We start from the raw sequence: 24,729 nt of genomic DNA on the forward strand, positions 1-24,729 counted from the left end.
ATTAGAGGAACTCCAGGTTTTTGGCACCTCCACACTGCCCTCATTAGCTCCGAAGGTAGTTGCTTGGTTTGGAGCCAACAGTCTAACCAGCAGCAGACTCAGCTGTAGCTTTACATCATGCTAAACTCTCAGCCTGCCCCCCTTTTTTGCAACCCAATCAAATGCAACAGATTTACTTCTTACTATACTGCTCAAATATTCTGTTTCACTGACAAATACAAAACTAAAGACACTCTAATTTTTGACATGGGCGCCGTGATGTGACTTACTGGTTTGTGGACCCCAATGTTAAAGCCTGAAGTTCGGTTTTTCAGCTGTCGCCACCTTGGATCTTTAGAGCTAGAAGTGACCCAGATGACAAACCTTATTAACATTTGAACAGGTGAGATATATAAGAATTTCCTCTCGAACGAGATTGCGAGTACAAGCGGCCGAAATGAGTTTCCTCTGCAGGGTGGCTGGGCTCAGCCTTAGGGATAGGGTGAGGAGCTCGGACATCCAGGAGGGACTCGGAGTAGAGCCGCTGCTCCTCCACATCGAGAGGAGCCAGTTGAGGTGGTTCGGGCATCTGGTAAGGATGCCTCCCGGACGCCTCCCTTGGGAGGTGTTTCGGGCATGTCCAACCGGGAGGAGACCTCGGGGCCGCCCCAGCACACGCTGGAGGGACTACATCGCCCGGCTGGCCTGGGAACGCCTCGGGGTTCCCTCGGAAGAGCTGACAGAGGTGGCTGGGGAGAGGACTGTCTGAGCTTCTTTGCTGAGGCTGCTGCCCCCGCGACCCGGACCCGGATAAGCGGAGGACAATGAAACGAGATGAGACGTGACCTCTGGAGCCAGCCTAAAGTGGTCATTTGAGGAACTCAAGCTTTTTGGCACTTCCATGCTGTCCTCATTTTCAGTGCCAAAGGTTGTGTCTTGTTGTGGAGCCACCAGTACGTTCACCAGCAGGGTCCCTGCGCAAACTCTAAGCCTGCCCACTTTTTAGCAGTCCAATCAAATGCAACGGATTTAATTCAAATACCACTTCTAACTACACGGCTCAAATATTCTGTTTCACTGAAAAATCCCAAACTAAAGACCTGGGCATTTTAAGATGGGGGTCACTTCTGGAGCCAGCCTCAAGTGGTCATTTGAGGAACTCCAGCTTCTTGGCATGTACACATAACTGTACACCGCACAAATAATCAGTTTCACTGGTAAATGTGATGCTAAAGACACTATAACTTCCGTGTCACGGAGACTCTAATGTTGCTGAATACCATGTGGGGTCAACTTTGCAGAGAACTACAAGACCAAACTATAAGACCGTCGCAACGCAACTTTTGTGTTTATTGCTAATCAGCAAATGTTGCCATGCTTAACTAAAGCCCCTTCTACACTGCCAGATTTTCGGCGAATGTTGGGCCATTTTGCCGGCAAGCTGCGAGTGTTGAGACACACAGAGCTGGATTGGCGAGTTGATCCGAGGTGCCCAATTTTCCGCCTCGTAGGGTAGGCATATTGGTGGAACCCTTTTAGTTTAAGAAGAACGAGGCGGCCTTCTGCAATGGGAGGGGATGTTGATGACTTGTGGGAGGAGCTGTTGATGACGCCGCACGTGCGAGCCACTGGCGGTGGATAAACAGGAAACGGCTGATAGCAGGAATTAGCGAGCAGCTAGTAGCAAGAGGGAAACACAAACCTGACGGACACTGTAAAGATGAGCAACTGGGGAGACAAGGAATTGCGCGCCCTCCTTGTCCTCGCAAACGAAGAGGCCATTAACCGTCAGATGACGGGGACGGTGAAGAACGGGCCGACTTACGAGAGAATCACCGAAGGACTGACCAGCCGCGGCTTCCCTCCCACGTCACTGGTTACGTCACACGCTGAGCTACACGTTTTGTTACTTGCTCACGCCCCCCATTGCCCCGAAAAAGGCGCATTCTGTATAAACAAAAGTAGGTAGGCGGCATTTTGCTGCACTCCCCGATTTTGTTTTTATACTGCCAATGCTGAAAAAAGACTGATTGGGCTTTCCTGCTAATTTGCACAACTCCTGTTTAAAAAGGGCTACAGATGGTGAACATGATGAGCATTTTACCAGCTAAACATCTGCATGTTGGAGTTGCCATTGTGAGAATACTCTTTGGGGATTTCATGTGAGTTATTCATGTTGGCCAAAGTCTGTCTCCTGCCTCTGGTCCTGGTTGATGTGACACAGGTTTATAGTACAACCACGAGTGTTTTAATATGTAGCTCTATAACTGACATGTTCATGTTTCAGCTGATGGAAAAACATTAAACACACCACTCCTCCCCCTCCTCCCCCACCTTCTACCCCACACATCAGCTTGTATTTAGCTTCCTTGTCACCTCAGCGTCTGCATCGCGGGATCTGTTTGATGAATCATTCAGAGGACGATGCTCTCTCGCTAATTTGAGTCATGCGTCTGAGCTGCGGGGGGCTGAGCAGTCATGCTGTTCTCATTGGTTAAACATCAGCGAGGGGACAGCGGATGAACACAGCAACATACACTCTCAGGTTGTCCAACAAACAAGCTGCTCTGGAGCGTAATCTGATTATTTTGGTCTCTGTGGGGCAGAGCTAATACTGATCTAAGCTGACTGCTCTTTCACACATTCTGCAAGGCTGACGGTGCTGCTGCAGGATCCAGGTTTTCCTGAAAACCACCGCAGCATGTCGGGATTCATGGAGAGGAATTACTATGTTCACTATATACTTTGCACCATTTGTCTGTAGTTGTATCAACAAATTAAGAATCAAAATAAAATACACAGCCCTGCAAACCATGAATATGTTACATTTGCATGCGTGCATATCAACATTTTTTAAGTGACATAGTATGAGCTGTCATCTGGAGGTGGAGGGGATGGTGGACGATGGGTCACCTTGGAGAGTCGTCTGCCAAACTGCAGACCACTGTACAAGACCAACAAAAAACATAACCAGTTGTGCTTTCAGCAGCTTTTTAGCCACCAAACAGTGTTTTTGTAGCTACGCGTTGCTGTTTTTCCAGCAGGAATAGTGACACGAAAAGCATCTGACATGTTTGCATTTCCTGCCGGGATAGCAGCAAGAAAGTGGTTGTTTTTTACAGAGATGTTGCTGCATTTCCCTCTGAGATAGTTGAATGAAAAGTGGTAGTTTTTGACCAAGACATTGCTGTGTTTCGTGCTGGGATAGTGCTATAAATAGTGTTAATTTTAACCGAGACATCACTGTGTTACCTGCTGAATAGTGGCATGAAAAGCATTGTGTTTTTACCGAGACATCTCCTGTTTTCTGACGGGATAGTGGCATGAAAAGTGGTTGGTTTTTACCGAGACATTTTTGCATTTCCTGCCGAGATTATGCCACGAAAAATGATTGTTTTTACCAAGAATTGGCTGCATTTCCTGCCAAGATAGTGCAACAAAAAGCGGTTGCTTTTACTGAGACATTGCTGCATTTCCTGTTGGATAGTGCCACGAAAAGTTTTTTTGTCTTACCACGACATTGCTGTGTTTCCTGTTGGAATAGTGCCACAAAAAGTGGTTGTTTTTACTGAAGAATATCTACATTTGTTGTTTTTGACTGAGACATTTCTGCATTTCCTGTCGAGATAATGCCATGAATAGTGATTGTTTTTTTTACTGAGACATTGCTGCGTTCCCTGCCAAGATATTACCACGAATAGCAGTCTTCTTTTTACTAAGAATTTTCTGTATTTCCTGTCGAGATAATGCCATGAATAGCGATTGTTTTTTTACCGAGACATTGTTGTGTTCCCTGCCAAGATGTTACCACGAATAGCAGTCTTGTTCTTACAAAGACATCGCTGTGTTTCCTAACAGGATAGCGGCATGGAAAGTGGTTCTTTTTACCAAGAACTGGCTGGGTTTTCTGCAGGGATAGCACAACAAAAAAGCAGTTGTTTTTAGCGAGACATTTCTGTATTTCCTGTCAAGATATTGCCATTAAAAGGGTTTTCCTACCAAGACACTGGTGTGTTTCCTGCTGGGATAGTCCTATAAAAAGCAGTTGTTTTTCACAGAGACATCATTGCATTTCCTAACAATATAGTTGCACACAAAATGGTTGTTGTTGACTGAAACATCACTGCGTTTCCTGCTAAATAGCTGCATGAAAAGTGTTGTTTTTTTACCAAGACATTGCTGCATTTCCTGTTGAGATAGCGCCACAAAAAGTGGTTGTGTTTTTACTGAGACATGGATGCACTTCCTGTAGAAATCGTTCCCAAAGAACTGAGTATTTTCAGCTGAAGCATGATCTTTCTAACCATAACCAAGTGTTTTTTGTGCCTAAACCGAACCTCACATCAACAACAGTTTTGTTGAAACATAAAGTTTCAACCTGTCCTCTACATTATAATGTATTTTTTTTTTTTTTTTTTGTGGCAGTAGGGCTGAAATACCTTAAAGTCCTCAGACAACATCAAAACCTCAAAAACAAATTATTAAAACATCCTTGAACTGTGATCGCTCTCACAGTAGCTATTATGAATTAAAAATGAATTCCAATAAATTTCCATGACAGCAACAATGATTACATAATAATGATTTAGGTTTTAAAGGAGCATTGTGCCAGATCTCTCCCGGTTAGAATTCCTTCAGTGTTCATTGTTCAGAAGGTTTTTACCAGGAGCTGAATTATCTGCAGAGGTCTCTTCTTCTTCAAAGGAAATGGACCATGTGAATTAAACCGGTAAAAACACTGAATAAAACAGTTTAATGTGAAAAATTAGTGTTTTTGGATGCTCTGCGTTAACGAGCACTTGAACAGGTGTACCTAATAGCCTAATGTGGCCGGTATAAAGTCTTGGCTCATCCAGCTACTTTCCAGGATCTTTTTTGATCCGCCAGGACCGGTTACATCACGCATCAACACAGCTGGAGAGCTAGCGTGCGTCACAGCATGAAAGATGGGCCGAGGATAACGCTCAAAAGTGTGGCTTCACTTTGTAGAAGAAAAAGACGACAAGGCAAACTGCAACTCACGTCAAATCTGACGAATTTTACGCACGATTTATACTTCTGCATTGAACCAACGGCGTACGTGACCTACGTCGCAGCATCGATATGCCAGTGTCACATTAGCTGGTCTTAGTAATCATGTAGTTGCCGTGTTTTTATGGTGCATTTTTAGTTTATATTAACATACTTTTCAGCCCTTTTTGTGGTAATCTTATTTTGTGTTTTACATTGCGTGTTTTGGAGCTACATATATTTTATCTTTGGTCTGTCTGTAACTTCAGCTGCTGCCTGAGAGACTCAGATTTTTAATCTCAAGAGGTTTTTCTGGTTGAATAAAAGTTAAATAAATACAATCAGTGATTCTATTTTTAATATATTTGATTTTAGGAAAGTAAGAAATGACATTCTGACTCAGTATCTACATATTTTAAGGCAGAAGGAGTTTGTCAGGTCTTAGGGATTTTTTGATTATTACACTGGCAGTTTTGGTCCTCCATACCTCCAGCTGGAGGAGCAGCGGGCAGGAGGAGGCAGGTCCAGCCCTCAGAGGGGAGGCCCGGCCCAGCTGGTGTCAGGCTGATGACGCGACACCAGGTGGAGGAAAATCTCCTTACAGAGGAGGCGGGAAGGAGGAGCGGTAGAAATACACAGCGACGGCAGTGAACGCAACACTCCGCTGTCAGCGCACCGACAAACATCAGCTTCATCACCGGCTCCTTCACACGGAGCTCACCCGGACTACCGGCTGCATCGAGCGGCTCCCGGCCGGTCCTCCTCCCGGTGTGGGGTCTATGCTCCAGGATTCTCCCTGCAGGAGGATTTAGATCAGCTGCAGGCGGACCTGCAAGCGGTTTATTGACTTGAGAGGTAAGACGGATTCTTGTTGACTAATCTGCGGCTGACGCTCGTGCACAGGTGTGCCGTCATGAATTAAAAGTTTACAGAAAGGCGGTCAGTGAGGAACATGGAGTGCACAAATGTGCAATAATAATAATAATAATTAAGGGTTTTTCTCTCCAGCTTTGGACTTTTATATCATAATTAACAGTTATATTTGGAGATGAATGAGTAAATAATGTCAAAAAAGATCCACAAATGAGCTTCAAATGTTCCCAAATCCCCAAAATAAATCTTTAATTGCCATTTCTGTCTGATTTAAGAAAAATAAAAGCAAATCCTCACCTTTAAAAGAGAGATAACTTTAAATATGTTAAATTTTTGACGTAATAAATGCCTTAAATGCTCAGTTAAAACTAAGTGCACACATTAAATCTGTTTACCTTTGTCACCTGTACAAGGATAATTTAAATATTAGGGCCAGAGTTAGCAGATATTTACATATTATATATACATTTATGTTTTAACTTCTTCACTTCACAACTGGATTATGAAATATAAACTCATATTTTTAGGTGTATTTGCTCATCTTGAGCATTTAAATTCAGACCTCCCTCTAATCTTTGCATTTTTATAGTAATTTCCTTGATAAGGGACTGTTCTCTACTGGTCAGGGGAGGACGCGGGTAGCTCGGGTGTGACTGTGTTTTTTTGTTTTTTATTTTATTTTGACCCTCCCCGAGACTACAGATATTTTTCCTGAAAACCCATGACCCTCGCTTCACCTTAAATTAGTTATAAAATTTGTAAAACTTTGATGTTTGAAAGTGAAAAGTTGAGGACGAAATCCTGGAGTTGAAAATCAAAGGATATCTGTTTTTATAGTTTCTGGCCATGATAAATGGTGTAATTTTGGCATTGTAAGAAAAAAAGGAAAAAAATAAACTAAACTAAAATAATAAATATAATATCATAATAAATAATAATAATAATAATAATAATAATAAAAAAAATACAAAATGCCCCTTCCTTAAAACAAACTAAAACACATTAGTTCCTCCCTAGAGCTTAATTTTTTTTTGACATACCTCTCCCTTTTTACACCACCCCTAACCCTTCACTTTGTAAGTAACGAACAGTAGGAAAAACAAAACAAGGGAACACAACAGCAGAAAAGCAGCCTGTGATGAGCGCACGGTGCTTTATTTCAAGGACTCACAATCCAAAAAGGTTTGGGACGCACTGATCTGAGAGAGTAAACTTTTGAACTGCGTCGTCCAGTTTCTACACTGACTGTTCTGTTATCAGCCACTCCAACAATCATCTTTGATGAATCATCATTTTTTTTGTCTGTTTTCAGGCTGAAACTCCACTTTTAAAATGTCATGTGTGTCTGATTTGCTTTAAGTCATTTATTCAGTTTGTTGCTGAATCATCCGATTCTTTGAACCAAGCAGGAATTGTTTGTCAGACCCCAGCCAGCAGAGTATTTTACTACGACTCGCCAGGATAAATGATGGCATTATATGTTTCTGCAAACCTCAGATGCGCTATGTTAACAAGTTGTGTATGCAAACACTGTAGTTGTTCTTAGGCAAAAAACCAACTTGGTTATAGTTTGGAAAATATTATCTTTTGGCTTAAAATACCTGCTTTTCATGGCAGTGTCCCGGCAGGAAATGCACTGATAGCTCAGTTTAAACAACCACATATTGTGGCAATTTCTGAACAGGAAATGCAGCGATGTCATGGCACTATTCTCGCTGGAAAAACAGTGCTTGGTTGCCAAGGAACACCTATGTTTGGTGAGAACGCAGCAGTGACTTGCTAAATCACAACTGGTTTTGTTGTTTGTTTGTATTGAACAGTGGTCTTGCCATCCACCTTCCCCTCCAACTCGACTAGAAATTTAGCAACAGGCTGCTAAAAGACAGCTATGTTTGGTGGCACCAACATTGCTAGAAACATAGCAACTTGTTGCTGAAAGACAGCCATGTTTGCTGGTGGACACAGTGACAGAAACGCAGCAACTGGTCACTAAAAACAACTACGTTAGGTGGCACAAATGCTGCAAAAAATGTAGCAGTGGGTTGCTAAAAAAAATCCAAGTTTGTTGGTGCAAATGCAGCTAGAAGGTCAGCGGCTAAAAAACAGCTACTTTTGGTGGCACAAACATTGCTAGAAACATAACAACAGGTTGCTGAAAGACACCCATGTTTACTGGCACATGCACCAATAGAAACACAGCAACTGGTCTCTAAAAAACACCCACATTTGTTAACATGAATTTCGCTAGAAACGCAGCAACTGGTTGCTAAAAAACACCCACATTTGTTAACATGAATTTCACTAGAAACGCAGCAACTGGTTGCTAAAAAACACCACTTTTGGTGGCACAAACACCGCTAGAAACATAGCAAGAGGTTGCTGAAAGACAACCATGTTTGCTGGTGCACACATCGATAGAAACGCAGCAACTGGTCACTAAAAACATCTACGTTAGGTGGCGCAAAAGCTGCAAAAAATGTAGCAGTGGGTTGCTAGACAGTCAGCAACAGGCTGCTAAAAAACACCTACTTTTGGTGGCACAAACATCGATTGAAACATATGTTGCTGAAAGACACCCATGTTTACTAGCACACGCACCGATGGTTTCTAAAAAACACCCACATTAGTTAGCATGAATCCCACTAGAAACGCAGCAACTGGTTGCTAAAAAACAGCTACTTTTGGTGGCACAAACACCGCTAGAAACATAACAACAGGTTGCTGAAAGACCCCCATGTTTATTGGCACATGCACGGATAGTAATGCAGCAACTGGTCTTTAAAAAAACACCCACATTTGTTAGCGTGGATTCCGCTAGAAACGCAGCAACTAGTTGCTAAAAAAACAGCTACTTTTGGTGGCACAAACTTTGCTAGAAACATAACAGCGGGTTGCTGAAAAACACCCATGATTAGTGACACATGCACCAATAGAAATGCAGCAACTGGTCACTAGAAAACACCTACATTTGGTGGCACAAATGCCACTAGAAATGTAGCAACCGGTTGCTAAAAAAACACCAATGTATGGTGGCATAAATGCTGCTAGCAATGCACTGACAGTTCACAAAAAATGAACCACGTTTGGTGGCACAAACACCACTGGAAACACAGCGAATGTTGCTCAAAAACGCCTACATGTGGTGGCACTAACGCAGCTGTAAACACAGTGACGGGTTGCTACAAAATTTAGCACAGTTGATCATTTGAAGTCAGGCGATGCAGATGAGTCATTATCCCAGTGGAGGACTGCTTCTTCTTTCCCTGTCGTCTTCACACTGACACAGATGAAGCTCCAGCCTTCAGAGTGCATCAAGTCATAAAATAAAGCACATCAATGAAGCATTTGCTGTGAACTCTGACCTTTCAGGCTGACATAAATAAATATAGTCTTTCTGATTGGTACCAATCTGTTGCTGAAGTAGCTCCACGTGCACAGGATGTTATGAGGGTCTGCTTTGTGTCTGCAAACTGGATTCAAGCTCCCGAAGCATCACTGGACTGAAAGAAGACGATGTGTTGTGAAAATAAAGGCACGTGACGTTTGAGCCACGTGCTTAATCCTGAAGCTGCTCACTTTATGATGTTGTGTATGAGCTGACTGGTGGATGGCGTGTCACCTCGCAGAGACGCCTGACAAGCTGCAGACCACTGCTCAAAACCAATAAACACATCTGGTCGTGATGATAGTGAGTCATGGCTGTTTTCCCAGCAGGTCTTTAGCCCCCAAACATGGATGATTTTTAGCAACCTGTCAGTACTTTACCAGCGGACTTTATAGCCCTGAAAAACTGTTTTTTGTCAGGAACCTGCAACTGTTTTACTAGCAGCTTTATGACCCCCTAAAGTAGATGGTTTATTTGGGTCCTGCACATGTTTTTCCAGCGGATTTTAAAGCCCCCAGAAGTGATTTTTCTTGGGAACACGCAGCTGTTTTTCCAGCAGCATCATATTCCCCAAAGGTGGGTGTGTTTTAAGACCTGTCAGTGATTTTCCAGCTGCTTTTTAGCCCCCAAAGTTGGTGTTTTTTAGCGACTCGTGGCTATTTTTAAGCAGTGTTTCAGCCCAAATGTGGAGGATTTTTGGCAACCTGTCGGTACTTTTCCAGCGGCTTTTTCCCCCCCCGGCAATTTTTTGTTTTTCTTTGTAGCACTCTGCAGCTGTTTTTCCAGCAGCTTTACAACTCCCAAAGGTAAATATTTTTTGGCAACCTGTTAGCACCTTTCCAGCCCTCCAAAGTTGGTGTTTTTTAGTGACCCACAGCTGTTTTTCCAGCAGCTTTATAACCCTTGAACGTGGGTGTTTTTTGGGGACCTGTCAGTGTGTTTCCAGTGGCTTTTTAGCCCCCAAACCTGGGTGATTTTAGGCAGCCTGTTGGCACCTTTCCAGCTGCTTTATAACCTGCAAAAGTTGGTGTTTTTTAGTGACTCATGGCTATTTTTTAAGCAGTTTTTCAGCCCAAATGTGGGGGAGTTTTGGCAACCTGTCAGTGCTTTTCCAGCGGCTTTTTTGGCCCCCCAAAATGTTTTTGTTTTGTAGCAACCTGCAGCTGTTTTTCCAGCAGCTTTACAACTCCCAAAATTAAATATTTTTTGGCAACCTGTTAGCACGTTTCCAGCGGCTTTCTAGCCCTCCAAAGTTGGTGTTTTTTAGTGACCCACAGCTGTTTTTCCAGTAGCTTTATAACCCTTGAACGTGGGTGTTTTTGGGGACCTGTCAGTGTGTTTCCAGTGGCTTTTTAGCCCCCAAACCTGGGTGATTTTAGGCAGCATTTTGGCACTTTTCCAGCTGCTTTTTAACCTGCAAAAGTTGGTGTTTTTTAGTGACTCATGACATTTTTATAGCATCTTTTTAGCCCAAAGGTGGGTGATTTTTGACAACCTGTCAGGGTTTTTCTTTTTGAACTTTTAGCCCCGAAAAATGTCTTTTCTAACGACCTGCATGTGTTTTTGTACGACCTTTTATAGGCCCTAAAAGTGTGTGTATTTGTTGCGACCCACAGCTGTTTTTGAAGCAGCTTTCAGCCCCCAACAGATGTTTTTAAGCAACCTTTTTAGCTCCCAAATGTGGGTGTTTTTTTAAAGACCTGAATTTTAAGTAATGGGAGAATTTGTTGCTCCATGGTGTCTTAACATTGTTGCAGCCTAAACATATTTTGAGTTTGGAACTGTTGATTGGACAAAGCAAAACATTTAGACACGTCACTTGGGACTTTCATTGTCTTCTAATGTTTTGTACAGGAAATAATCAGCAGATAAATGATCGTTAGTGTCATTCTGGAGATAAAGTATCGACATGTGCTGCTGTAATTATTCTAAGTGGCTGCAGATGTTTATGTGATGACAAACTAATGAGACTGGGCCAAATTAGGAGCACAAAGTAGTGATTTTCAGCTTGAAAGCTCAGCTGTAGTGATTATACCCCAAATAAAATCTCTGGAAAGTAGTTTTAGTGCACGCTGATGTTCCTGCTGAGTTTTTAATGTCAAACTAAAGCAGCAGGATCTGAATTAGCAGTAATTATCACAGCTAACAGAGACAGAGACAATACAGCTGCAGGACAGTGTTTAATTCTGACAGACTGAGCTTTACTTCAGTGTCATCTCTTCTGAATCCGGTTTATGAAAGTATGGAATCAAGATTGAACGGGAGAAGCTGCAGGGAGTTTCCCCTCACTGTACTGTGCTGTAGCGTTAAACATTATTAGCACTGTGCAGTACTTCCTGTCTGCTGTGCACTGGAGTGGAAAATCCGTTTAAACATAAACATTTAGTATGGTATGGCTCATCATGTGTCAGATGACCTTTAACATCATATGTTCATGATATGAACCGCCCACAGTGAGCTGCAGGCATCTCGTTTTTCTTGTTTACAGGCAAAGATAATTCAGTTAGCTTCATGTTAAAGGTCGAACACAAGACAGAGGATACTGAAGCTTTTCTCTGCTTGTTAACTGCACATAACAACTTCTAATCCGTTTTATCCTCCAGATTTTAGTCCTGAGTCATGTGGCAACCCTGGTGATTTCTCAGCCCGGTCAGGGGAAGAAAATGGTTGCATATCTGCAAACCACAAATATGTTGACTTTGTAGCTAGGTGTCATGCTTCTATCGACATTTCTGTAGTGACAAAGTTCTGATCACATGTATGTGAGCTGACTTTGTCGTCAGACGGGCAGACCACTGTTCAACACCAAATAACACTAACACTGGTAGTTAGCAGTGACCTTTGACTGTGTTTCCAGCTGCATTAGTGCCACCAGATGTGGGTGTTTTTTAGTGACCTGTCACGACATCTCCAGTGGTGTTTGTTTTGGAACGACCTTTGCTGCATTTCTGGAGGAGTTTGTGCCACCAAACATGGATGTTATCAAGTGATCAGTTGCTTAGTTTTTGCACCACCAATTCTGGGTATTATTTAGCGAACTGTCACCACGTTGCATTGGTTGCTGCATTTCTAGCGGCATTTGTGCTACTAAATGTATTTGTTTTATAGCAACATGTTGCTGAGTTTCCAACAGCGGTTGTACCACCAAATATTGTTTTTGTTTTAGCGGTGGTGTAGCATCATTTTAATGAATGATTGCTGCATTTCAAGTGGTGTTTGCGCCACCAAACGTGAGTGTTTTTTAGTGACTGGTTGCTACACTTCTAGTCATGTATTCGCCATCAAATGTGGGTATTTTTCAGCAACCAATTGCTTTGTTGCTTGCGGCATTGTGCCATAAAATGTGCGTGTTTCTTGGTAACCAGTTGACTCATTTTTATCAGCATTTGTGCAACCAAACGTCAATGTTTTTTAGTGACTGGTTGCTACATTTCTAGTGGCGTATTCGCCATCAAATGTGGGTATTTTTTAGCAACCAATTGCTTTGTTGCTTGCGGCATTTGTGCCATAAAACGTGCTTGTTTCTTGGTAATCAGTTGACCCATTTTTATCAGTGTTTGTGCAACCAAATGTGAATGTTTTTTAGAGACCAGTTGCTGTGTTTCTAGCAACGTTTGTGCCACCAAACGTGAGTGTTTTTTAGTGACTGGTTGCTACACTTCTAGTTGTGTATTCGCTATCAAATGTGGGTATTTTTCAGCAACCAATTGCTTTGTTGCTTGTGGCATTTGTGCCATAAAACATGCCTGTTTCTTGGTAATCAGTTGACCCATTTTTATCAGTGTTTGTGCCACCAAACGTGAATGTTTTTTTTAGAGACCAGTTGCTGTGTTTCTAGCAACGTTTGCGCCACCAAACGTGAGTGTTTTTTAGTGACTGGTTGCCACACTTCTAGTCATGTATTCGCCATCAAATGTGGGTATTTTTCAGCAACCAATTGCTTTGTTGCTTGCGGCATTGTGCCATAAAATGTGCGTGTTTCTTGGTAACCAGTTGACTCATTTTTATCAGCATTTGTGCAACCAAACGTCAATGTTTTTTAGTGACTGGTTGTTACACTTCTAGTGGCATATTCGCCATCAAATGGCGAATTGTTTAGCAACCAATTGCTTTGTTGCTTGTGGCATTTGTGCCATAAAATGTGCGTCTTTCTTGGTAATCAGTTAACCCATTTTTATCAGCGTTTGTGCCACCACATGTGGGTGTGATTTAAAGACAGGCTGCTGCATTTGCAGTGGCATTTTCGCCACCAACTGTGGGTGTTTTTGAGTGAACTATTGGCCTTTGTGTGTTTTTTACGAGCTCATAACCAAGTGGGGTTTTTTTTGTGTCAATGTCTTAGGACACTTTGACATATGGACAAGAGGAGGTGAGACTCAAACCACCAACCCTTTAGTTGTCCCACTCTAGAAAGTGGGCTCCAGCATTTATCGATCTGTGCCAAATGAAAGAAGTCCAGGAGTGTGGTGAAAGGCTGTAAAGACTCGAAGTTTAGAGCTTGGATCTGACTTGGGACTTGTTGGTGTGAGATTAAGGACCTTTTACACTGCACGATGTTGAGCTAGAAACGTTGAATGACAGATACAAAATACGCTGAATGACTCTTGCTATAAATAACTGTGGAAATATGGTTTAATAAGAACATCGTTAGGATGAAAACTTTAAAAGTCATTAGTCTCAGTGTTGGTTGTTAAATTCGCAGCCACTGTGTTCATGATGTTTCTGTGTGTCAGCATGTTCCTGATATGATAAATATCTGTCTGTTAATTAGTAACACACACAGGATTATATAATGCTGCAGTGTTTATGCCAAACACAGGCCTCGGCTGGCGTCAGTGTGTGTGTGTGTGTGTGTGTGATTGAGTGCATGTGACTCCCTGTGGATCGAACGCTGTCGGTTCAGATCTGTGTTTCCTGTCTGTGTTGCCCGAGGTGCTCTGTGTGTGTGTGAGTGTGAGCTGTGATGGGTGGATGCTCCGACCGCCGCCTGTTATGGAGCAACGCAGCGGGTTACATCCTTCAGATAAGACTTATCACTGCTGGATCTGCACATGACGGTTGAGGTCGTGGCCACAAAGTCCAACAGTGTGTCTGACAGAGATGTCTTGTTGCTGCGTGATTCTTGCTGCTGTCAGTGCTACTGCTGTGTGTGTGTGTGTGTGTGTGTGTTGGTTTCTTCACGTGTTCTCCCGGCTGTCAGTGCTGGTTTCAGCCATGTTCAGGATCTTTGTAACAGTCATGGAAGTGATTGAGAAACTGCAGATAGATGCACCAGGCAGTGTTCAGTTTGAGGACTGACCCTTGAAATGTGTTTGAGTTCTTTAATCCAGCTGCAAATCTCATAATAAACTTGAAGTAGGGCGGCAACCAGCAACTCATTTCTCTGACAGTTAATCTCCTGATTGTGTTTTGGATTCAGTAACTAAAGCTGGGGTCGGCAGAAATCCGAGACATAAAGAGGCTAAAGATAGCAGTGTTATTATTATTATTATAAATGATTCTATATTATTTCAAGTGAAGTTAGGGAGATTAGTGGGTCAGGGTTAGTGACCAAATGCGGCATTTCCAGCGGTGCCAGATAAAGGTGTTTTTCAGTGACCAGCTGCTGTGTTTCTAGCAGTGCTTGTGCAACCAAATGTGGGTATTACTTAGTGAACTGTTGCCGCGTTGCATTGGTCGCTGCATTTCTAGTGGTGTTTGTTTTACTAAATGTCTGAGTTTCCAACAGCGGTTGTGCCACCAAACACAGGTGTTTTTAAGCAGCATGTTGCTAAATTTCGTCCTGCTTTGCACCAACAAAGCTGAGTGTTTATAAGCGATTGGTTGCTGCATTTCCAGAGGCGTTTATGCCACCAAACGTGTATGTTTTTTTAGCGACCTTTGCTGCGTTTTCAGTGGTGTTTGTGCCAAGAAACACCACTGTTTTTTAGTAACCCATTCGTACGTTTGTGCCACCAAATGTGAGTGGTTTTTAGTGAATAGTTGCTACATTTCTAGAGGCGTGGATATGTTTTAGCAACCTGTTTTGTTGTTCGTCGTGGTATTTGTGCCACAAAATGTGTCTTTCTTAGTTACTAGTTGCTGCATTTCTAGCGCCGTTTATGCCACCAAACGTGCATGTTTTTTTCAGCAACCTTTGCTGCATTTTCAGTGGTGTTTGTGCGTTTTTTAGTGACCAGCTGTTGCATTTCTAGCTGTGTTTGTGCCACCAAACATAGGTGGTTTTTAGCAACCCATTCATACGTTTGTGCCACCAAATGTGGGCTTGTTTTGGCAAACAGTTTCACCGTTCGTCGTTTGTCGTGGCATTTGTGCCACAAAATGTGAGTTTATTAGTGACCAGTTGCTGCATTTCTAGCGATGTTTATGCTACCAAACGTGCATGGTTTTTAAGCAACCTTTTTAGCAACCTTTGTAAAAACTGGTATTTAACTGTCAACACAGACAAAACAAAGGTTGTTATTTTCTCTAGGGGGAAATTACGGATACTCCCAGAATTTAAGTTTGGTTCAGATAAATTAGAAGTTACTTTTGAGTATGACTATCTTGGAACGTTATTTAATTTTAATGGACGATTTGATAAAGCAATAGCTAAGCAAGTTAAACTAGCTAAAAGAGCTTTATTCTCCTTGGAAAACAGAGTTACTAGATTACAGTTACCTGTTGATATACAATGTGAGTTATTTGACCAGCTTATAGTGCCTATTCTTTTATATGGAAGTGAAATCTGGGGATTTCATAAACTTGACCAAATTGAAATGCTTCACAGATCTTTCTTGAAACGTTTACTTAATGTTAATAAACGCACAGCAAATTGTATTATTTATGGAGAGCTTGGTCGAAATAGTTTAGATTTAAAGGTAAACATGAGAATGATTAACTTTTGGGTTCATTTAATTAGTCATAATACAACAAAAATCTCTTTGACTGTGTTTATTGTTTTCAAGACTTTGTATGATGACAATATTTTTCAGTGTAAATGGATTTCCAAAGTTAAAAATATTCTTGATGATTGTGGTTTATCGTACTTATGGCATGACGCTGGACGGATGAACCCTAAATATTTAAAATTAATGATTGAACGTAGATTATCTGACATGGAACTACAGAGATGGCATGAGAAATTACAAAGCAACCCTTTATGTGATGGTTATAAATTGTTTAAAACTGATTTCACTTTTGAACCTTATCTGATTATGTTAAGACCTGCCGAAAGAGTTTGTTTGTCTAGGTTTCGGTGTGGAAATCATAAGTTACCCATCTCTGAGCGCAGGTATGATCGTGAAAATGTCCCTCGGAAATGTACTCTTTGTTTGACTGGCAATCGAGGAGACGAATATCATTATGTACTTGTGTGTTCCTTTTTTAACACAGAGAGAAGAGAGCTGGTCGGACAGTTCTATAGAGCAAATCCAAATATTTATAAGTTTCAAAAGTTAATGTCATTTCAAAAAGTAAAGGTCTTGTCAAATTTGTTGAAACTTTTAAAGAAAATCTTGAATAGTTTCCCTTGATTTGCTTTGACTTGTATGTATGTACACAAATTCTGTTTTATTTATTTTGTTGTGCATTGGCTGCCGCCTGTCCTGATTTGTTAATGTTATTTTTTGTTGTTTGCCCCTTATACCCCGGGGAGGGGTCAAAAGGAATAAATGAAATGAAATGAAATGCTGCATTTTCAGTGGTGTTTGTGTCTTTCTTAGTGACCAGTTGCTACATTTCTAGAGGCGTGGATATGTTTTAGCAAACAGTTTCATTGTTGGTCGTGGTATTTGTGCCACAAAATGTGTCTTTCTTAGTGACCAGTTGCTGCATTTCTAGCGCTGTTTATGCCACCAAACATGCATGTTTTTTTTTTAGCACCTTTGCTGCCTTTTCAGTGGCGTTTGTGCCATCAACATGGGTGTTTTTTTAGTGACCAGCTTTTGCATTTCTAGCTGTGTTTGTGCCACCAAACATAGGTGGTTTTTAGCAACCCATTCATACGTTTGTGCCACCAAATGTGAGTGGTTTTTAGTGAATGGTTGCTACATGTCTAGAGGCGTCTGCACCACCAAATGTGGGTATGTTTTGGCAACCAGTTTCGTCATTCGTCGTGGCATTTGTGCCACAAAATGTGTGTGTTTCTTAGTGACCAGTTGCTGCATTTCTAGCGGAGTTTGTGCAACCAAATGTTTTATATCAACATGTTGCTGAGTTTGTGCAAACACAAATCGGCGCGTCATGGCTGAAGTGGGTGTGGCCAAGCGTGACAATGAAAAAAGAGGTATATTAGCATCTTTTTCTCTCCATGTCTTAAACTCTTTGCTGCTATTGACACATGTTTACTTTGTTTATTGCCAGACACTCTTTTGATCAGTCCGTCTTCCTTTTCTGGGTTGCTTTGCAGTGTAGACAGTTGTTGCCAACGCTGGAATAGCAACTTTCAGAATGGCCATCACAATTGCCCAGAGTTCAATTTTCTGTTGACTGAAAACCAACAGAATTGTTTTATCTTTTCAGCTTTTGAAATTTGGGACCATGACAGTGCGTTCTGCGGACTCGTATGACTCACCGAAGTTATTTTTTGATCCTATTCAACACATTTCAAACTGTCTTTTTATTCTTGTACCGAGTGTTTCGTCAGCTCTCAGATGTTTTGTGTTGCTGTCAGTGTGACAGTGACGGAGTGAATGCAGTAATTAATTCGAATGAATGTCATCGAGATCCATAAGTTGTCCTCCCTTTTTCTTTTTTTAGACGGCTGCGTTTCCATTAAGCCTCTCGCTGCTGTTTGTGTGCGGGGACTTAATTAGAGTCTTTGTTGTTAAAGGTCGGAGCCTCGCCTCTGGGGACGACAGTGTGATGAAGCAACCAGCGCTCCACTTTTTTAAATAAACCTTATCTCTTATTTTAAATGGCTTTTTAAATGTCTGCGCTCTCAGCGTGAATACCTCATTTATTTTGGAGACCCTGACGCCCTTTAAATGTTGACAAACAATTATATTAAATAGAGTTTTGCAGACAAAAGACAGAAGGAATGACTGATTGTTTTGGAGCAGAGCAATCAGAGCAATGCAAACAGGAACGACTTGTACTTTTTTATGTAGGTGTACACTCTGATGTGAGTGTTGCATTCAGTATAGAACTACATTTATGATGTTTAAAGGCTCCTCACTTTTGGAAATCACTTACAACGTGCTCACAAATCACCAGAACATAACATTGACATTAGGGATGCACTGATTGTGAAATTTTGGGTCAATACTGCCTTTTATTTTGTTTTTGTTGTAATGTATTCTCCTTCTCCTGCCAGGCAAACAAAGAAATTGAAGTCATTCAGCCCTTCGTTACACTGGCTTTGAATGAGCACAAATTCAGTGATAGAAATTTATGAAACAACCTTTAAAATAACCTTTATTTCATATGAATAACTGCTTCAAAAGCCTTTTTACTATACATGATACATCATAATTCCGTCTCTAATATCTTGTTTATATTGCTGTGAAATCATCGACAAATGACGAAGTCAGGTGACGTATTATAAGAGGCAACAGAGCCTGAGTAGGGAGGGGGCTGGGGTGGATGGATGACTCAAACAAACCCAGGACTTTTACCCGGGAGACAGCTATTTGTGTCCTATGTGACCAAAACTCAGCGTTCAGTAGAGTTGGGGCCCGTCCCAATACCCCCCCTTAGCCCTACCCCTCGGCCCTCCCCTACATTTGCGCGTTCCCGTGAGGGGTAGTGGTGTCCCAATCCCTTTTTGCATGTAGGGGTAGTGGGTATGAAACTAGCCCTTCGGAGCGAGGGATTTCAGATGCTGACTTGCCAGCGAGGGGTAGACGTCGCCATGGCTACCACCAAGCAAGAGACGGGGAAAAAAGTTCATACATAGCTAACGTTACTGTTGTCAGGTTGCTTGTTAGCTAGCTAGCTAGCTCGCACTATCTGGCGTCTGTTAGGCTGACCAAACGTCCTCTTTTGCCTGGACATGTCCACTTTTCACGTCCCGTCCGGGGCATCCGGGGGTTTTTATAAACTGATGATAATGTCCGGTTTTCCGTGTGTTTGTGTGTGTGTGTTAGAGTGCGGCACGGGCAGCATATTTCTGTCCGAACCCGAACCGAGCCCGACATTATTTAATGACCAAAGCACTGAGTTTGTGTCACGCAGTGGTTACAGGCTATTTAACAGGCCGTGGGTGCTCAGCTGAGGAGAGGGAGACCTCCGTGTTTGAGACGGGAGCGGGAGGCGGGAGGTCCGACGCTTCCAGCGAGAGGAGAGGGAGACATAAAACAAAATAAGATAAAATAGGAAAAACCTGTCTCCCTCTTTTATTTTATTTTCAGCGTTTAATCAAGGCGGAGGCGGGCGGCTGGAGGTCCGAGACTTCCAGAGAGGGGAGAGGTAGAAACAAACAGCCAGTGTGTGTGTGTGTGTGTGTTATGTTCAGGTGTTGTCACGTAAATAACAGTGCCCAAGCAATAAACAGGACAGACAGTAGGATTTTATTTATTTTTACACTACATTTTCACTGAAAGCTGACCGAATCCGACCTGAGCCCGAATACAATTTATCTACATTTCTGACCAAACCCGGCCCAACCCGTCGGGTACCGTCGGGCTCGGATCGCCACACTCTAGTGTGTGTATGTGTCCCCTATTGGGGCCTATCTGAATTTCTGTCTTTGAGAGATATTATTTTGTAATAAAACTGAATTTTCTATCCATACATATAAATTTTAAATATATTAAAATGATAAGGCATCTTTGAGTAAACTGCGAGTATCATATAAGTAGGCCGGAGTGTCCTCTTTTTTGGAAATCAAAATATGGTCACCCTAGCGTCTGTCATCTGTCCTGTTCTGCAAAACTGTCGGATGTTAGCTGGTTAGCTAGCTATCTAGCTAGCAGAAGTCCCCTGTCATCTGTCGTTCATCAAACAAAGCATGATGAATACAGCAAACGCGATCGGTAGGATGAACTCAACCGGAGACTCCATTGTAGATGTCAGTTGGAAATGTAGATGGCTCACAGCTTCCTGTTTAAAATAGTTACATATGCGTGAACGTAACCGACGCGGTGACGTAGTGAGTGGTGTCCCAATTCCTAGGGAAAGATTTCTACCCCTACCCCTCGTTGCTTCATTTCGAGGGCCAAGGGGGAGTGGCCAAGGGCTAGGGGGTAGTGGACAAGGGGGGGTATTGGGATTGGGCCTAAGTCAGTTTTACGAATTTACTTACATAAGTTACTTCATGTCTGAAGTTAACAATCTGACTGTAATCCAAACCATGACCTTTTGCAGGCAGCTTGGTGGTGCAGTGGTTAACATTGTCGCCTCACAGCAAGACGGTTCCTCGTTCGAACCCAGGGTGGGGGAGCCCCTCTGTGCAGAGTTTGCATGTTCTCCCTGTGTCAGCGTGGGTTTCCTCCAGGTGCTCCAGCTTCCTCCCACAGTCCAAAGACATGCAGGTTAATTGGTGACTCTAAATTGTCCGTAGGTGTGAATGTGAGTGTGAATGGTTGTCTGTCTCTATGTGTCAGCCCTGTGATAGTCTGGTGACCTGTTCAGGGTCTGCATCCCTCTGGGATAGGCTCCAGGCCCCCCCCGACTCCTAACAGGATAAGCGCTAATGGAAAATGAATGAATGATCTTTTCCGAAACTTAAGCAAGTAGTTTCAGCGCCTAACCATAACCAAACTGCAATTTAGTTTCACAGTGTTGGACATATAACTTCTGGTCTCCTGGTAGGTGCAGTTTGCCCCATCTGAAGCATTAGAATTGTAGTGATAACGGCCATTCAATGGGCTGATAACATTAGAAGTGGGTGGTTTTCTGTTCTTCAGAAGTGCATAGCTGCCTTTTTAGCATATGTTGGTCTTACTCCAAACGACTTTGGAGAAGGAGGAGAAACTGGTGGAGCTGTGGAGTCGGTGTTTGATTTGTATCCGATCCACGAATTGATCCGATCCGAATTGACAAGAATACTGTCGACATGTGACGCCTTTTATCTCGTGTTTCTAGAGTTATGTGTTTTTGCAGAAACGTAAGGAAATGTTAGGATGTTGTATTTCTCAAAGGGACTTTGATGTGATATGTTCCACCAGGAGCAGGATGGGAAATAATCTGTAGTCTTGCAAACTCACGTTGTCTTAAGACGGTGTCAGACTTTAGTCTTTTAAATATCTTTGCAAAGTCCTCTGCTCTCCTGTACGGTGGACGTTAGTTGAGTGAAGAAATGAGAACGTGTGCACATCCAGCAGAGGATAAAAGAGCTGCTCAGTGACTTTAATTATTTCTCTTCCATGAAAGGTGATGCCAGTCAGCTGCCCGTTCACCTGCAGGTTAATAAAATGGTTACACAGTGATTCATTGTGATATCTGACTGACTCTGACAGATTGATTGGGGTGGACTCCTGCAGCGGGCCGACACACACCTGTCATCCACATAGATTTACCTGTCAGAAACATCTCCAACATGACCTCGCTGCTGTCAGACAGCGCAGAGAATCGATCAGCTGCTGTAAATGTGGAGGGGGGGGGGGGGGGGGGGGAAGCCAGTCGTCACGGCAACAAGTAAAGCGGAGTGCTGTGATTGGCTGTGAGGATCAGATAGTGAGGGGACGCTGCATTCAGGTATCAGATGGACCTTTGGAGAGATCAGTGTGACAGCATGGTTCTGTTGGTTCTGTGCACACAGTTCAAACAGCTGCATTCAACACTGATACTTGAGCTTTTCTCATGACAGAGAAATACAAACCGTACTAATGAACCTTCATTAATATAGGCCTATATTTTATCTCCAAGTGCACGTCACACACTGAGCGAGCCGCCTGTTAATGACGCTGTGGGCTAATGGGCATGTAGCTACTTCCATGTTTCAGATGATACGTCATGTTTGTAGTCGACCAATGAAGATGAGTTTACATATCACCTTGGGTTCATCCTTCACCTTCTCAAAATGATCCCACACTTTGGATTTCCTGCCCGACATGTTATTAACTAGCCTGTGGAATAACCGCAGGTACCAGCCCTGGAAATTTGTATTTTTCTCCTTCAGCAACAAACACACATAGTTGGGTTACGGTAAAAAGAACCAGGTTTGGCTTTACAGTCTTACAGGAAGTGAACACCGGCCTCCAGGGTGAGAGTCTGTGGTTGTTGGACCCGTCCTACTCGGACCTCTGCCCCCTTATCTTTCATTGTTGTCCTGTCACGTTTCCGATGCTGGAAGACGCTGCCCGTGCAACAGGTTTTGATGACTGTAGAGTGAATCCGGGTTGGTATTCCTCTCCAGTGGGCGTGGTTTGCGCTGCGTCTCTGTGGCTGCAGGCTGCAGACTCCTCGTGTTGTTTCTCAAACCCACAAGGTGGAAGTCCTAGAACTTTTACCTTGAGTCTTGTAAGAGGCACGTATTTCTGATAACGTCGACGAGGTTTTGTCCTGAGACTTTCTATCAGTACTCAAGGTCTTCATACAGCACTGCTGGAGTTTATTCAGCTTTTGAAAATGTGTGCTCTGTAATACGTGTTCTGTGACTAATATTATCGCAGCTCAAGGACCTGCGTATCTCTGAAAGCCGTCAGATGCTGGAGTGGTTTGATCACATTCACTGTGGATTTACAGGCCAATAAAACAATCCCAGTCGATTCATTAACAATTATCCAGCTGCATGTTCAGTTACACCTCAGGTAATTAGCTTTACAGGCACATTAAACTGTAAACCCTGCTTTTTATGTGCAGCATCTAAGAGGTTATGTAATGTAATGGTTATGCAATGAATGTATGGCTTTCTCTTAGTCCGAGAAGTCACATGCACGAGGCTCCAACAGCTCAGGGCATCCCATTGCGGTTGGACTTTTGTATTGTGAGACAGGAAATTGTGAATGGGCCCGTAACCTGGAGGTGAAGTAAAGAGGAATAACTCTCGTGACTGTATGATGAGGTCACAGCGGACAGGAGGAATGAAAGAAAACAAATCATAAATCCACAGTATTCTGAGTCAGATCAGGTCTGGTTTGGTCTTTCTATTCTGGCTGCAGGTCCTTCTCGGCAGAGTGCATCCAAGGTGACTATCAGCTGTGATCATGTGGTGCGTGCTCACAGGAGTGTGGTCTGTAACACATACTGCTGTTAGTTAAGCTGTCTGAGGCTGTTCAGGTCCTTCACATCTTGGAGGGAGTCGGTGTTAGACGTTCGTCACGCTGCAGACCACTGAAGACCAAGACACTACAAAAAGGTTGTGATTTAGGGAGTCATCGCGTCATTTTTCTGCTGGGATAGTGGCATGAAAACTGTTCATTGTTTTACCGAAACATTACTGTGTTTCCTGCCAGGTTGGTGGATGAATCGGTTGTTTTTTACAAAGACATCACCACATTTCCTGTTTGCATAGTGGCGCTGCATTTCCTGCCGGGATTTGCAACGAAAAGTGCTCGTTTTTAGGGGCACGAAATGCACTAATGTTTTACAGCAACATTGCTGCGTTTCCATCCAGGATAGTGGCATGAAAAGCAGTTCACTTTGCATTTCCTGACAGAATACTGCCAAGAAAGCAGGTGTTTTTCACCAAGACATTGCTGCATTTCCTGCCGGGATTTTGCAAAAAGTGCTTGTTTTTTACTGAGACATCACCGCGTTTCCTACAGGGATAGCGGCATGAAAAGCAGTTATTTTTAGTGAGATATTGCCCTGTTTCCTGGAAACATTTTGCCAGAAAAGTGCTTGTTTTTTACCAAGACATCACCGCATTTCCTACGGGGATAGTGGCACAAAAGTGGGTGTTTTTTTTTTACTGAGACATTGCTGCTTTTCCTGCCAGGTTAGTGGCACGAAAGGGGGGAGACATTGCTACGTGTCCTGCAGGGATTGTGCCAAGATAAATGCTTATTTTTTACCGAGACATTGTTGAGTTTCCTGCCAGGATAGTGGCACCAAAAGTGCTTGTTTTTTTCACCAAGATATCACTGCTTTTCCTGCCAGGTTAGAGGTGCGAAAAGCAGTTAGTGCCACATAAGCAGGTGTTTTTCACCGACACATCGTTGCATTTCCTGCCGGGATTTTGACGCGGAAAAGTGGTCATTTTTTACTGTGACATTGGTGGATTTCCTGCCATGAAATGCTGTTTGTTTTTATGGAGATTTTGCTGCAGTGTCTGCCAGGGTGGGGAAATGAATAGTGTTTGTTTTGACCTCAGCCACAGCTCTGTGAACCCAAAGAGCAAAATGAGCTTCTTTGGCCTCATGCGACCAGTCAATCCTTTAATAGCATGTATGGGTCATGATTTTGAGTTAAATTCAAGCTCCACTCTCCAATAAAAATCAAAGCTGTTGCCTTTAAAACAAATAAAAATGAGTGCCTGGCTGTTTCTGGACAGAGGTGTTGGTTGGTGACGCTGAGGGATTAAAAACAAGCAGCTACAGTTCATCCTTTTTTTTTTTTTGTGCACTTTTCATGGAGGTCGTCTTGTGTCATGGTATTCTGTGTCAGGGTCAGCTGAG

General features: G+C 42.8%; 1 protein-coding gene across 1 annotated transcript in view; it reads left to right on the plus strand.

Annotated features, from left to right (window-relative positions):
• The first annotated feature begins 5,539 nt into the window (after window positions 1–5,539).
• Window positions 5,540–24,729, plus strand: part of crfa4 (cytokine receptor family, class I receptor 4) — a 53,606-nt gene continuing 34,416 nt past the window's right edge. The window contains exon 1 of the mRNA XM_078165529.1: window positions 5,540–5,844. The gene's annotated coding sequence lies outside the window, so the exon portion shown is untranslated. The remainder of the gene's footprint in view (window positions 5,845–24,729) is intronic.

This window comes from Epinephelus lanceolatus, chromosome 24 (genome assembly GCF_041903045.1).
Source record: "Epinephelus lanceolatus isolate andai-2023 chromosome 24, ASM4190304v1, whole genome shotgun sequence".
NCBI classification, from domain to species: domain Eukaryota; kingdom Metazoa; phylum Chordata; class Actinopteri; order Perciformes; family Serranidae; genus Epinephelus; species Epinephelus lanceolatus.